Source organism: Nicotiana attenuata, chromosome 7 (assembly GCF_001879085.1).
Source record: "Nicotiana attenuata strain UT chromosome 7, NIATTr2, whole genome shotgun sequence".
NCBI classification, from domain to species: domain Eukaryota; kingdom Viridiplantae; phylum Streptophyta; class Magnoliopsida; order Solanales; family Solanaceae; genus Nicotiana; species Nicotiana attenuata.
This window is the reverse complement of record NC_031995.1, coordinates 74503502-74519639: the sequence shown is the minus strand read 5'-3', so window position 1 is coordinate 74519639 and position 16138 is coordinate 74503502.

Here is a 16138-nt window from a genome sequence, read left to right as displayed (position 1 = left end):
GACAGTTTATTTAATCAATTAAGGTCCTATAGACATGGTATCTAGATGAGTATCCATGGAAGCAAGTCTTAATTACTTAATGCGATCCTATAGGCATGATATCTAACAACACATAGCAATAGAGCAAATTGAGAAAATAACCAATAATGTTTAAATCCTATAGGCATGATATCTAATAGCGTATAGAAGTAGAGAATGTGAACAAGTGAAACACCTAGATTCTTATAGGCATGCTTTCTAACAGTGTACATGAATAGGACATGTTGAGCAAGTGAAGTGCTTAGGTTCATATAGGCATGCTTTCTATCAGTGTATGAAAATAGAGCATGTCAAAAAGATAGCAAATAAAGCATTTAGACCCTATAGGCATGTTTTCTATCCCTTTATACTGAAATAGAATATACTCGTTGCCCCATTTCAATAACTCACCATCTATTATTTACAAATTATTACAGGCGCTGAAATAAAGGGAAAAAAATAAGCACAAATATTACAGCATTTAAATAACTACAGGCCCCACAAATAAAGCAGGCTCAAAAGGAGATAACCCAATACTGCCTGGGCCTTCAACAAGCTCATTCTTCAAACCGGTAGCAGACCCAGACCCAAACTCGAATGGAGGACTCACTTACCCAACAATGGCAGATGAACAACTTAACCAAACAACTACTCACTAAATAAGTTAAGCAGACTCTAAAGTCCACACACTTAGTTCTTAAAGCTGTAACTAACATCAATTATCACCAAGGCATATAGATAATATCACATGAGGCATTCACAGGGTATGCATAAGCTTCTATTCTCATAAAGCAAAGTTAAAGTAACAGGAAAAGTCTTCATGGGATAGCAGACTACTTCAAGTAAAATTTAAAAAAAAAGCACTATCTAGGATTAGCCATTTAACAGAAGAGTCTAGCATAGTCATAGACATGAAAAAATGGGTGGCAGTCTTCACATGAAGGTTTTTAATATGAGAGCCTAATGAGAATGTAGTCCCTAACAGCATGACAACAGGCTAGTATGCATGGTTTACAACAGTCAGCAAAAATATCACTTAGTTGATCATGAGACTTTAACTCATTAAGTATTGATCATAGCACAAAGACTCTATAGAACTTGTGGTAGGTAAAACAACATATCAACTCTAGGTTAACAAGATAGGTAGACATCAGGACTCATGCCAGTCAACCATACATAAGAGGAGAACCTAAACATTGAAATTTACCCTAGAAGTTTTAGGCAATGCTAAAGAGTACATGATTAACAAGTCGAGGAATACAATCATCAGAGTTACAAATAGCAGAGAAACATGTTTGGCTAGACATCAAGACAGTGTTGTAACATGGGATAGTCAGGGATTAATTTGCAAGGATATAGTAGTTACACATAAAGAGACTCACTAAATCAAATTTTGTGCAGGCATTGATTCCATAGGAGTTTCAATACAAGTGTTCAAGGTGAGCCATGAGAAAGGGTTCAATACTAAATGGTCATTATAGGAATTTAAGCATACATAAACATGATAGCCTCAAACAAGCATAATAGTCCAGAATTCTTCCAAATTGACTACACTAAATGAACATATGCAAACTTATACAGGTTCTAATGAAGGATTGTAGAAGAAATCCAAAGCAAGGTCGGCACAATATGATATTGGCTTAGAAAAGTCCACATAACACAGATGTTCAGAAGCATGAACATAGGAAAGGAAGAAATATAATTGTGAGGAGTTGAACACATACATATTTGCAGATTTAACAACTAATAGATGAGAATCACCAAGTTCCAGTAGCAAAGTAAGAACAGCAACAGAAACTCCAAACCCCTAGTGCGTCAGAGTTCACATGAGCTTCGAATGATCCCCAGTAGTGCTCACACACTAGGGAGGCAGATAGAGAAGATTTTGGTGGCCTTGGCTTTCAACCCGCCAAGATCTCAACTTTCAGAATAGTATAAAAGGAGTGAGAGTGATAGAATAACAGTGAATAAGGTCTGTTAAGGAAAACGGGAAATGGGTTTTTTATAGTAGCAAAATTGAATGAACAAATAAGGAAACACAGTCAATCAAATGCAAATAAGGAAAGGAAAGCATGCAAATTTGATTTAGAATCAATTTAGGAGACAAATCAGGCAAACCCTAGTTCAAGACGAAGAACAAAAATTAGTCAAAGATCTCACTGAATCGGACCCATATATCCTGGTAGTGAATGTATCAAGTCAAGAACATGAAGATAACATAGTATCGAAGTCGAATGAACACCCACTAATTTAACTTCCACAAATAACTGAGTACCAAATAATGTAACATTGAGAAGATAGTAAGAATCGTCGTGTGTGCAAAAAAGGAAATGAAACATGGACGATTTTCCATGTGATATCGGATTAGGAATTGATTTGAGTGAGGCGACTAGGTTTCTCTCAGAGATGAGAGGATTGTTCGAGAGGAGTTGGGGGAGGCTCAAGTGGAGAATGAGTATCTAGGGTTAGTTGGGAGGGATATAAAGAAAGGGGTCGGCGTAATTTGGATTGTTGATCATTTGAGATCACCGGCCAAGTCGAAAGAGGAGTAGGGCGGGTTAAGGTCGGGTTGCGACCGGGTTTTAAAGAGGGTTGTTTGGTCTTGGGCTACTTAAGGGTGAACTGGGGATGGGCCAAATGTTTTGGGCCTGATTTTGGTTCGAAATTAGCCCTTTATTGGGCTATAATCTAAATACATGAAATTCCTATAAAAAATTATAGAAAATGATTAATAAATAATTAAAATATTATCTATGTAGAAAAATGCTTGAACTTAATAGCTCAACATTATAAAAAATATAAAATGCTATTTTGGTATAAATAATATAATAAACGCAATAATTTATAGAATATAGACCATTATTATAACTAGTGTAGATAAAATAGAGAAATGCAAATATAATTATGTAAAAATGAGATAAAATATTATAAAATGCATATAGGTATGAAATGATAAATTTGGATGATTGAATAACGCAAAAAATAATTTAAAGGGATAAGAAAATAAAAGCAAGAAAACTAATTTTAATGCTTTAAAAACTAAAAAAAATACTTATATCGCCCTTGTAAATGCAAGATGATACTTTGAAAGTACATAGAATACTTTATAAGATACGAGGACAAGATTGAGTATGAATAGGGGATGGACCCGAATCCACGCGCAACACGGACAACTCACGTGTTATCATAATATGCCCGGCATGGTCATAGTCTCAATATCACAATCCGTCGGGCAGGTTCACAGGATCAATATCAGGATCCGTCCCGTATGCTCACAGTTTTAATATCACAATCCGTCTGGTGTGGTCACAAGCTCAATAACATAATCCACCCGGAGTGGTCACGGACTATATATCACAATCCGTCCAACGTGGTCACAAGCTATGTATCACAATCCACCCGACGTGGTCATAGGATGTTATCACAATCTGCCCGACGTGGTCACAAGCTATATATCACAATTCGCCCGACATGGTCATAGGCTTATATATCACAATTTGCCTGGCATGGTCACAAGCTATATATCACAATATGTCTGGCATAGTCATAGGCTATATATCACAATCCGCTCGGCGTGGTCATAGGTACCAGTCCATACCATAACACACAGAAAGCAAATATACAAGAATACATGTACATGATCAATAAACATCATATTTCATACTCCTACACTGGCACAAATGACATGCTAAGGTGTAGGTATGTGCAAAATGTGCTATCATAGCTCAAATCAAGCAATTACATCACGAAAGTAGCAATTATCACGTTCAGTAAGGAGATTAACTTCTATGTATCCTCAAACACAGCTCAAATAACTCACAACAGGGGTACAAATATAAGAAACATCACAATACGAGATTAGCAATCAGTTTCAAGGCATATCATAGCTTAAACACTACCCCAAGCATGAATAAGTACCTCGGTGAATGTACATGGGCTCAACCCCGCATATGTGCGCCACCTATGACTCGTAGCTATCAAAAATAATCCAGGCAGCTAGTGTCTTAATCAAGTTTAGGTAAGATACTTACCTCAACAAAGCCAAATCGATACTCTAGAAGCACCTTCCTGCACAAATCGACCTACGAACGACTCAAAACTAGCCAAAAGCAACTCAAACATCAAAAATGCCATAGAAAACAAACCCATACGATAAAGGTCGAATCTTTGATCAAATATTCAAAGTCAACAAAAAGGTTAACTCGGGACCACAACCCAAAACACGACAAAACTAAAAAATATTGACAACCCATTCGAATATGAGTCAAACAATACCAATTAATCTAATTCCGACTCTGAATCGATGTTCAAAAACTCATTATTCACTTTAGAAAAGTTTTTTATTAAAACCCCCAATTCTCTATTAATAACATGGATTAATTTACAAACGAACCACTGCAATCATTCTAAAATAGAAAATTTGAGGTTAGTTACTGACCCTACATGAAAAAACTGAGAAGAACGCATCGAAAATCACCCCAAAAGGAGCTCAGGAACTCAAGATATGCTCAATACACCGAATGAAAGCCGACTGCATTTTTTAATACACAAGGATTCCGCTATTGTGTCCAAAAAGCTGCACATGCGGTCTGCCAACAGGCATTTTTGCACCTGCAGGGTCGCAGATGCGGAACTCACTTCGCATCTGCGAAGCACCAGCACCACCTATCTTCTCCAACACTAAAATGGGCATAACTCTTTCATACAATGTCCAAATTCGAAGATTCTTTTTGCTATAACTTTGTAATTACGATACAGATCTAATGCTCCAATCAGAAAAAGAATTTAGAGCTTATTTTCTTAATATTATACCACTTACATTTAAAATGATATCGAAAGATCAAATATGAGCGCAACACAACCCCAAATCTATCTGAAACTCACCCGAGCCCCTCGGGACCCCGTGCGAACATACCAATAGTTCCTAAAATATAACATGGACCTACTCGGGGTCTCAAATCCCACATAAAATATCAAAACCATGAATCGCACCTCAAATCAAGCTTAGTGAACTATTTAAAATTATCAAATTCCAACTTACGCCAAACACGTCTAAGCAACTCGGAATCACCTCAAATTTTGCACACAAGTTTCAAATGACATAACGAACCTATTCCAACTCCCGAAATAACAATTTGACCTGACAACATCAAATTCAACTCCGAGTCAAACCTATGAACTTTTTAAACCTTCAAATTTCTAACCTTCGCCAATTAGGCCAAAACCTTCTAGAAACATCTAAATTCAAATCTGGGCATACGCTCAAGTTCAAAATCACCACCCAACCCTAACAGAACCATCAAAACTCCGATCCGAGGTCATATACACAAAAGTCAATCTTGGTTACCTCTTTTAAAGTAATGTTTCCAAATTGAGAATCATTCTTCCAAATATATCGTGAATTACTCAAAAACCAAAAATGACCATACACGCAAGTCATAACACCACATATGAATATACTCAAACCTCAAACCACCGAACTGAATTCAAATGCTCAAAACGACCGATCGGGTCATTATATTATCTACCACTTAAATGTATTTTCATCCTAAAACGTACCAAGAGTCGTCCCAAAGCCATAAATCACTGTATAAACTCACCATACACATACCCATGGGTGATCCCATGTCACCCCCAATCTACATAAGCTGACAACTGTAACGACCCGACCGGTCGTTTTTAGAATTCATGCCCCGATCCCCCATTAAATGTTTCCCCTAAGTTCATTTCTGCTATTTTGGTTTGCCAGGACGTTCGTTGTTGAGTTTTGGAGAGTTTTGGGACACTTAGTCCCCTAAATGAGAGCTTAAGTGTTGAAAAGTGGTCCATAGTCGGAACAGTGTGAAGACGACCTCAGAATTGAAATCCAATGGTTCTGTTAGCTCTGTTAGGTGATTTCGGGGTTGGGAGCGTGTTCGGAATGTATTTTGGAAGTCCGTAACTCATTTAGGCTTGAAATGCCGAAGTTTGAATTTTTGAAGTTTCTGGTCCGATAGTGAGTTTTTGATCCGAGGGTCGGATTGGAATTTTGGAAGTTACAGTAGTTCCGTCATGTCATTTGGGATGTGTGTGCAAAATTTTAGGTCATTCGGACGAGGTTCGGGTAGGTTTTTGATCGAAAGCTTGTTTGGTTGGAATTTGAAGTTCTTAAGCTTGAATCTTTGATTAATTCGGGTTTCCGACGTTGTTTAGGTGTTTTCAAGATTGGTGCAAGTTTGAATAAGGTAGTAGGTGGTATTGGTACTTTTGGTTGAGGTTCCGGGGGCCTCGGGATGATTTCGGGTGGTTAACTGAAGAGTTTTGGAAGTTGAGAAATAGCAGCACTGCTGCTTCTGGTATCTTTCCGCTTCTGCGGCTTGGGAACCGCAGAAGCGGAGCCGCAGAAGCGGCCTTGGTCGTCGCAGAAGCGAGATTAGCCCTCCCTCTCAGGAACCGCAGAAGCGGTCGCTATTCCGCAGAAGCGGAACTGCAGGAGCGTTATATGTCCGCAGAAGCGGACTCTGGTCCATTAAGTGAAAACCGCAGAAGCGGTTGCTTTTCCGCATATGCGGGACCGCAGAAGCGGTCCCTTGTCCGTAGAAGCGGAAATCCCTGGGCAGAAATAGAAATGTCGAGGGTTTGAGTTCATAAGTTACAAAATCAATTGAGAGCTCGGGAGAGGGCGATTTTGAGTGGGTTTTGAAGAGAAGATTTATTGGGTAACGTTTCTTAATCCCTTCTAGTTATATTTCATTATGTTGTAGTTAAATCCATCATTAAAATTTGAATTTGGGACTAAAATTGAAGGAATTTGGTTAGAATTTCTTAGGCCAAACTTTGGATTTTGAGTGAACATTTGACCTCCCATTCGGGAGATTTTTATATGGTTAGACTCGTAAGAATACGAGGGTTCTAAAAATGTAAAAATTATTTGATTCCGGGGCGTTGGCCTGAAGGGCATTTTGGTCATTTCACCTAATTTCACGTCGTAGCCTTGAATTAAATAGTAGAATAAATTGCTTGAGTTGTTATTTACAATTTGTGATTTAATTGAATAGATTTGGGCAATTTGGAGTCGAGTACTCGTGGCAAGAACGTGGTTGCTAGTTGATTTTAGCCGGTTCGAGGTAAGTATCTTGCCTAACCTTGTGTGGGGGACTTCCCCTTAGGATTTGAGTCTTCCTTGTTGGTTGTATTCCTTGTACGCGAGGTGACGAGTGCGTGCTCGGATTTATTTGTGGAAAATTTGCCCCTTTTAGGCTCTTAGATCCTTATAATCACCGAATATGAAGTTGTTCTTGGTACGATTGAGCTCCCTGTTATTAGTTTCACCTCTACATGACTTACTTGGAATTATTTGCCCTTTTTGGTTATTCTTGTTGCCTAATTGACTTTTACTTGTTTAACTGTAGGCATTTACCCTTCTATAGTCACATTATCATTCCTAACTGCTTGTCTTTATCTGGAAAGCATTATTTCTATCTCTCGTGTAATTAATTGGCCTTAATTGGAAAGAAGTTAGATATCCTATGTTTAGTGGATACTTTCTTAATTGTAATTATTTGATTCATGTTAACTTCCTTGTTGTAGAACTGAGTATTATGGAAGCGTTGTTTCGTATTATCTCTCCCTTGTTGAGTTGTTCTTATCGCGCTTAGTATATCCCTATTACAGTTATCCCTTGTACATTAGTTGTACCGTCTTTTGGTGAACGGAATCTCTTGAGTTGATTCTCTTGCTTAGTTCCTGTATATATATTGTCATTTGTTGATATTGTGAGGCACGAGGTTTCTGCCGTGCGGTTGTTGATATTGTGATGCACGAGGTTTCTGCCGTGCAGTTGTTGATATTATGATGCACGAGGTTTCTGCCGTGCGGTTGTTGATATTGTGATGCACGAGGTTTCTGTCGTGCAGTTGTTGATACTGTGATGCACGAGGTCTTTGCCGTGCTATTATTGTCATTGATGTTTTGCACATGCGGCGTAATAAGGCGGGATATGTTATATGCTTATATGTGGGTTGCGCATGTGGCGGAATAAGGTGGGAACATTGTGATGCACGTGTGGCGAAATAAGGCGGTGCTTATTATGCTACTAATTGCACACGTGGTGTAATAAGGTGGGCTATGTCAGGGGTTGATTGTAAAGAATTGTGACGGCCTGTGGGGGCATTCTTATTTGTTTAATATTGTGATTGTGGGTTTCTTACCTGTACGAGCTTTATCGCTTGGTAGTTGTGAGGTAATATCGTACGAGCGGTCCGTTCTTCCTTGCATGCTTACTAGCTGGTAGAGTCTTGTTAGAAAACATCTGCACATGCATACACGTAGCTAAATACTCCTATTAGAGGTGATTTCCTCCTGATTTTTGCTAAAGGGTGGAGGTACGTGCCGGTTATCCATTATGTTTGTGAGAGCGGCCCCTAGCTAGCCAGTTAGTTGTCAGCATGACCATGAGATTGATGGGGCATAGGGTGCCAAGTGTTAGGTTTCAGATGCCATGTCTTCGTGAGTTATAGTTTGTCCGAGACTTGGTGAAATTGTGGAAATAGTTGAGTAAGACCTTTGTGAGCATCATTGTAGGATATGAGTTATTGACTTGTTTTCTCCTCGCTGTGCTATGACTTTAGGATTGGATTGTGATTTTACCGTCATTCATATCATCATTTATTATATTCTCGTTGTTACTTGTTGTATTTTTCCCCTTATTGTGAGTGGTAGAATTTTGGGTCATTCATGTAGTCTTTACCCAATTATATGTCGTTTTCCATTATTCCTATGATTATGCTGTTTATTAACCGGTAGGTGCCTCGACTATTCCTCGTCACTACTCCACCGGGGTTAGTCTTGGTACTTACTGGGCACCGCCGTGGTGTGCTCATGCTACTCTTCTGCACATTTTTGTTGTGCAGATACAGGTACTCCCGCTTAGTTCTGTCAGCCTTGGAAGGAGGCGTACCGGTAGAGACTTCAAGGTATATCTGCTACGTCCGCAGACCGAGGAGTCCCTTTCCAGCCTTCTGTAATAAGTATAGCTTTCCAGTATTTCTCATTTGTATAGATATTCTTGAGTCAGAGCCTCTTATGTATCCCTTTAGCTTGTGATTTGTGAGTTTCCGTGTTTTGGGAGTTTGTTAGCTTCGAGAATTGTTGTGATATGTGCCGAGCAACACCTTAACACCGTTTTATTTTACCAGTTCAGTTTTGTTTATTTTCTTCCGCACTTATGGTCTATCTTCCGCATTGTTAGGCTTACCTAGTCATAGGGACTAGGTGCCATCATGACATGTTCATGGAGGGTGAACTGGGGTCGTGACAACAACCCAACCTAACTGAAGACCCTTTCTTCAGCTTAGTCCATAAACCTTAGAACCCAATCCCAAACTTCCAGAATTAATCATGAGACCCAAATCTCGCATCTATGTACTGTATTTGTTTGAAAGAGTTGTATCAAGTCATAACCATTACCTAATATATAATCACATAATATACCACATAACTCAGATACTCATAGCACTAACTTCCGACCATAAAAACTGTCCGATAACAAATCTGATACTGATAACAAACCTCATATCTGATAACATCATTTTCTAAACCTTCATACACTGCCAACGATGAAAGAAACATGTAGAAACTCATACCACTCATCAGATCAACAAGTTGTAGAAATCTCACGCCCGCCAAGGACCATCGCCAAAATCTAAGCTGACTAGTGACATTATTCTTCCAAACCTACCTTAATAAATTCTGATGCCACTCATTCCAGGTCCAATAAACTCATCTCGTCCGGTAGAAGTTGCTCAATTGACACACCATACCAGCACCACCTCGGGCCACATACCATGCAATCTGTTTACCAAACAAGCAATAACTTAAAGGAACCTAATAATGGGAAGAGAGTAAATGAGAGAACTGTCCCTCAAGCTCAACAAATACCACCACAAGGTGCAATGCTATGAACCCATCACACAAGGAGAAACAAAATACACGAAATAAGCACAAGGATGATGCGTGACCCAATCCAAACATCGGTCCACATGGAATATCTCGAGCCATGATTCTCCGAAATCAATACCCATACGCATATCGACAACGAACACGTGAAGTGCATGAACATAACCATGAAGGAAAGGATAGCACAATATTTACAAATAGGAAGACCATAACCAAGGTGCAATCAACCATTCAACACCCCAAAAGCCATCTCACTCGAATTGCGCCACAAGGCCCAAACAGAACCGCATCATATGTGTAAATAATCAACAACCTCACAACCTACCGTAGCATAGGAAAGTAACACATGGAATATATCAGAACACAAATAAGATCAACTCATACCGATGACACACCCTTCAACAATAGTTGTGCTGAGTAAACAAATATGAATCGATGTAGAATACACATTCTTATTAGGCCTACCTATGGCCTCAAAATCAATTCTGATCCTCCCAAAATAGGTAGATAACCTCCGAAAAGTCCACAATAACCTACCCATAACACATACAATCAGCCGCCAACCTCTTAACATACCTTTACCGTCCGTAACAAAGGAACAACTTGCCTCTAAGAACCCTCCTGGGCTTCAAATCCCTAGAATACAAGAATTCCCATGTCCAATCCCAGCTCCACCACTTGTCACACCTCCTTTTTACACACCCAAAGGTAGTACAAGAGAGTTTTTCCAATTTAAGTGACATTATTCAAAATGAGATTATTTATTCAATTCAAAATCGCCACTTGGGATAGTTTATTTTGGTGTCCCAAGTCACCGATTTATTTTAAATCCCAAATCGAGGAAAATTTGACTTTCCTTTGAAGTCTGCGAACCAAAAATTATGAATAAGGAATTCTGTTAACCCGAGGGAATGTGTTAGGCACCCCCGGATTCCATGGTTCTAGCACGGTCGCTTAAACTATTACAATTAGCCTATTATCTGATATTAGTACATGTTTTAGCCTATGGTACAATTTTAACTTTATAACCGCTTTTATTCATTTTAAAGAAGATTTAACGTCGTCTAAAACATGTCTTTGGATCGCGTCACATTAAAATGCACCCGCAATCCGAAACACATGTTATTCAACGTTATTAAGATTTGGATTTGGGTCACATGAAATCCACACCCGAGTTTAGGAAGGTAAATTATTAAAATAACGCGCCTAAAGCAACTACGCGTTTTTAACTTTGCGAGGGCCATGGAAAATTCGCTAAATAGCGCGCCTCGATTTCTAAGGATTTAAAATTAATTAAATGAGGGCCATGCATTTTTTAGATTTTATTTGGCATGGCACGCCTCAAATTACTCCAAAGGGCTTTACTCATACAAAACTATGCGTCAAAGCATCACACACCTAAGTAAAAGAAATTCAAGGAATAGAAAGAATACCCTATTGCATTTCGTCTTCATCACACATCAGAAATCAGAATATTCATATAACCATGCTAAATAAAGTGTCACATGTATAGAAAATTTAAGAGGAATAAATATATGGGGAAAGAAATTGAACCTTTATTGGTGCATATCCTACAGTCACAGTGAAAGAAAATCTCCAAAAATACAGCGAGCCTAAAACGAGCTATTGACCCAAGCATTGGACTGGTGACGGAACCTCGAATGGAAAATTGCGACTTGCGACCTCGATCGACCTTGCAAACCAATGATTTAATGGCTGATGTTTGGACTATTTTGAGGTTGAAATAGTTATGGAAAAGATGACGCTTCGCTGGTGGTTGAATAGCTGAAGCAGTAGCGACCAAACTAGCGGAGTTACAACAGTTTCGGGGTGGTTTTGGCACTGTTTTTGGGTCGATTTTCAGCTGATTTGCGGTAGTGTTTTGAAGTGAGTTTTGCTATGTTTTTCAGCTTATTTGATGCAGTTTTTCAGCAGAATTTGATGCTGTTTTTCAGCAGCTTTTGATGATGTTTTTTTCAGCAGCTTTTGAAGCCGTTTTTCGGCTGGTTTTTGGGAGCTGTTTCAGGCGATTTTTGGAGCGTTTTTGGGAGGTTTAAGGGCTATTTTAGATGCCGTTTATGGTGGAGAAAAGGAGCTATTTCTGGAGCTATTTTCATGTGTGTTTTAATGGAGTTTTATGGGGATTTTAGGGCTGGTATTGCAGTAACTTCAAGCTGTATTTTCAGAGGAAGACGAGGTGAAGTTTGGAGTGTTAATGGAACCTTTGGTACAGTTTATTTCAGTGAGATCCATGAAGAAGAAGAGAAGGCAGCAGCTCCTCCTTCTCTAGCTGATGCGCTGCTTTTGCTCTTAGTCTAGGCGTCCATGTGAGGGGTGCGGCTGATTGTGTGTTTTTGGTGTGTTTGTGGTGTAGGTTTATATTTTAGGTGTAGGTACTATTATATAGGGGTAGGGATTAGGTTAGGGGTATGGGCCTAGGGATTATGGGCTAGGGAATTGGGTCAAAGACTAAAAAAGAAATGGACTACATGATTTATAAAGACGGGATAAACCAATCTAAAACTAATTCCTCCTTCTAAAATTATGTACAATTATAATATAAAAATATAAAACTAATTTTAATTAATTGAACTAAACTATAAAACATAAAACTATTTTTTGTGTTTTCAAGATTATAAAGGAAATAAAGATAAGGTACTATTTCTGTATATTTTTATTGAAATTTACCAAAGATACGTAAACTAAAATATTTTTTTGTAATTTTTATTTTTGTGATGAAAAAAAGTAAAAGAGTCAAAATTAGTTGAAATAGCTATATTAGGCCTAAATTAAATATTTACGTGCTAAATATAAAAAATCTTGGGGAGGGTCAAAAATTACATGTCTACAACTGCCCCTCTTTGACTGGAAACGCGAAGAGTTTTCAGACAAAGAACGACTAGACAGGTTTTTTGACCCGACCCTTATTTAAGGAGACCAAAACCGAGAAAGGGGAATGTGACCGAGCCCTGGTATCTGGGCTGCCTACATATCCTTGGCTATAAAGGAATCAGGCCACGTGTAGTTCAGAGGTGAATGAGGTGATGGAGTACCGAGGTGGAGAGCCGATCGAGGTGCCGTTCCGTCGAGGTTCCGGTCCGCGGTCCCGTTATTACATTAAAATCAAAAATGAAAAAGACTAACTAAGCCTATCAGCTACGAGTTACAAGATTCCTATCTATGAGTCTTCTAAAGCTTGATCTTGAGTCTTGGTTGGTTCTTCGTGCGGACCCTGATCTGAATCTTGATGCTTGTTAGCTGCAGGTGTTGGTTCAATCTTCTTCTGCTTTTCAAACCAAGACGGGACATGTAGAGCTTGTGACCTCAGCCGTGTCTTGAGCAGCTCACATCTTTCATCAATTTCTGCATTTTGAATTCACTTCTTTTTCTTTTCTTCTTTTCTTTATTCTGGATTGAAACTCATTCTTTTGGTCATCTCGAACCCTGTGTCTCGAGGTAAAACCTGCTCAGACACAAAAAACAAACAAACGAACGAAATTTTCTGCCCCAGTTTTCACTAGGAAAATTTCGTGAGTTATTTGTAACAAAAATCTAAACTATTTTCTTTTTTTTTCTTTTTTTTTTTGAAAGTGATAAAATAAGGATTGTGTATCTTTAGGAGGAAAGATTAGGGAATGGAGCCCTATATCTAAAATTCTCAACTAGGGAATGGAGGCCCTATGTTGGCAAAAAAGGTGACTAGGGAATGGAAGCCCTATGTCTAAAAATCTCAACTCAGGGATTGGAGCCCTAATGTTGGCAAAAAAGGCGACTAGGGAATGGAGGCCCTATGTCTAAAATCTCAACTCAGGGATTGGAGCCCTAATGTTGGCAAAAAGGCGACTAGGGAATGGAGGTCCTATGTCTAAAAATCTCAACTAGGGATCGGAGACTTATGTTGGATAGATGACACTACTAAATTGTGTACTTATGCTAAAATGAACCGAGAAGGATTTTTTTTTCTTTTTTTTTCAAAGGCATGAACAAATGACCATTCTTTTTCGAGACATCCTTTTTTTCAAATTATCCTAGGAGAAAATTCGTCAGACTAGGTTTCCTATCTTAGGAGAAAGATTCATCAGACTAAGATTTTGATCATAGGAGAAAGTTCATCAGACTAGATCTTTTTTTTTTGGTTATCTTAGGAGAAAAATTCATCTGACTAAGATTTCTATCCTAGGAGAAAGTTCATCAGACTAGGTCTTCTATCTTAGGAGAAAAATTCATCAGACTAAGATTTCGATCCTAGGAGAAGGTTCATCAGACTAGGTCCCTTTTTTTTTTGTTATCTTAGGAGAAAGATTCATCAGACTAAGATTTCTATCCTAGGAGAAAGTTCATCAGACTAGGTTTCCTATCTTAGGAGAAAAATTCATCAGACTAAGATTTTGATCCTAGGAGAAAATTCATCAGACTAGGTCCCCTTTTTTTGTTATCTTAGTAGAAAAATTCATCAGACTAAGATGTTTACCCTAGGAGAAAGATTCATCAAACTAGGTCATCTATCTTAGGAGAAAGATTCATCAGACTAAGATTTCTATCCTAGGAGAAAGTTCATCATACTAGGTTTCTTATCTTAGGAGAAAAATTCATCAGACTAAGACATCTATCCTAGGAGAAAGTTCATCAGACTAGGTTTTCTAAATTATTATCTTAGGAGAAAGATTCATCAGACTAAGATTTTGATCCTAGGAGAAAGTTCATCAGACTAGGATTTATATTGGGAGGAAAATCCATCAGACTAGGACTTTTAATCCTAGGAGGAAAAATATGGAAATCAATGGCAAGATTTTATGCACGATAGCAAGACAAATAAAGGCAAAGATTTGAGAAACTTCCCTTTGTCGGCTCTTCTCTTCTTCTCTCTTTCCATCATCTTTTTTTTTGTTTTTTTTGTTTTGAACCACTCTCTCTTCACTGCTTTGTTCCTGTTTCAAACAAAGAATATTTTGTCAGTTTTAAAAGGTGCTAGTCGGTTTGTGGCCTTGATCTTTAGCAGATTGGCTTTGTGTCCATTCTCTTTTAGAAGACCGACTACATTGGTAGTTGACTGCACTGTTGGGAGACTCTGTTGTTGCTTTCAAGGGGCCTTTACTTCTTGTATCAATCTTGATTGTTTCGCTCCCAATGCCATTGGTATTTTGTGACTCAATAAGCCTTATCCCGACTGGAGATCTTTGCTCAGGTGACCTTTTCTGATATCTTCAATGACTTCCTGCTTTCGAGAAATTTATTTGTCAGAGAAAATCACAATTGGTAAGAGCCTTTTGCATGATGTGCACACTTCATTGTTATTGTTCGATACTACAGAGAATCCCTGATTAACCATGAGGCTATCTTTTCTTGCTTTAACCGAATAGGCTGACAAGAATCTTCTGGGGAGAAACCTTTGCATGAATTCTCCAAGGCATGTTGACAGTAACAGCTGAGTGCGCCGGCCAAATTTACTTTGTGCAACTGAAAAGCTGGTAGCAGATTTTGAAATCTTTTCTTGCTTATTTTGACAATGATGGACTCAAAGTGAAGGACACAATGATGCAAAGAAACGAATATTAACAAGAAATGCCCCCTGTCGGAAGGACAGAAGGAAGAGTATTTTTTTCTCTTTTTTTTCCTTTTTTTTCTCTTTTTTTAATAACTAGCCTTAATGATCATGACATGCATTTTGGACTTAACAGCCTAATCTGTCAAACTAATCCAATCATTCCTTTTACCATTCTTATGACCTTTGAAGTCGGGCTTGTTTATGCCAATTCTTCGTATTAGCTTCACGACTCACTTTCGACAAGTAGTGCCCGAGGGGTTTTCACCAACAAGTCTCTCTCATTTATTCATCTCTTCTTATTGTTGTCTTACAGTGCCCGTGAGGGTTTTCACTAGTAAGACTCTGTCATTTTTTCTGTTTCTTTTTCACTTTCTTTTGTGAGCAACTTGACAGTATTCTATGTCGTGTGACAATTGTTGATCATTGCATGCGTTTCTTGACATTCTTGAAGGCTCATCGGGAGGTCTTGCTGGGTAGGTTTTTGGATAGGGTTGGAAAGAAGGATCGGCATGAAGGCTCAGAGTAGACTCAAAATGATGGGATTGTAGACTTACAACTCTTGGAATCGATTCTTTCAGAAACGAAATAAAATCTCTGCCCTAGTTTTAGCTATTGGGGATTTTTTTGGGATTTTTCTTT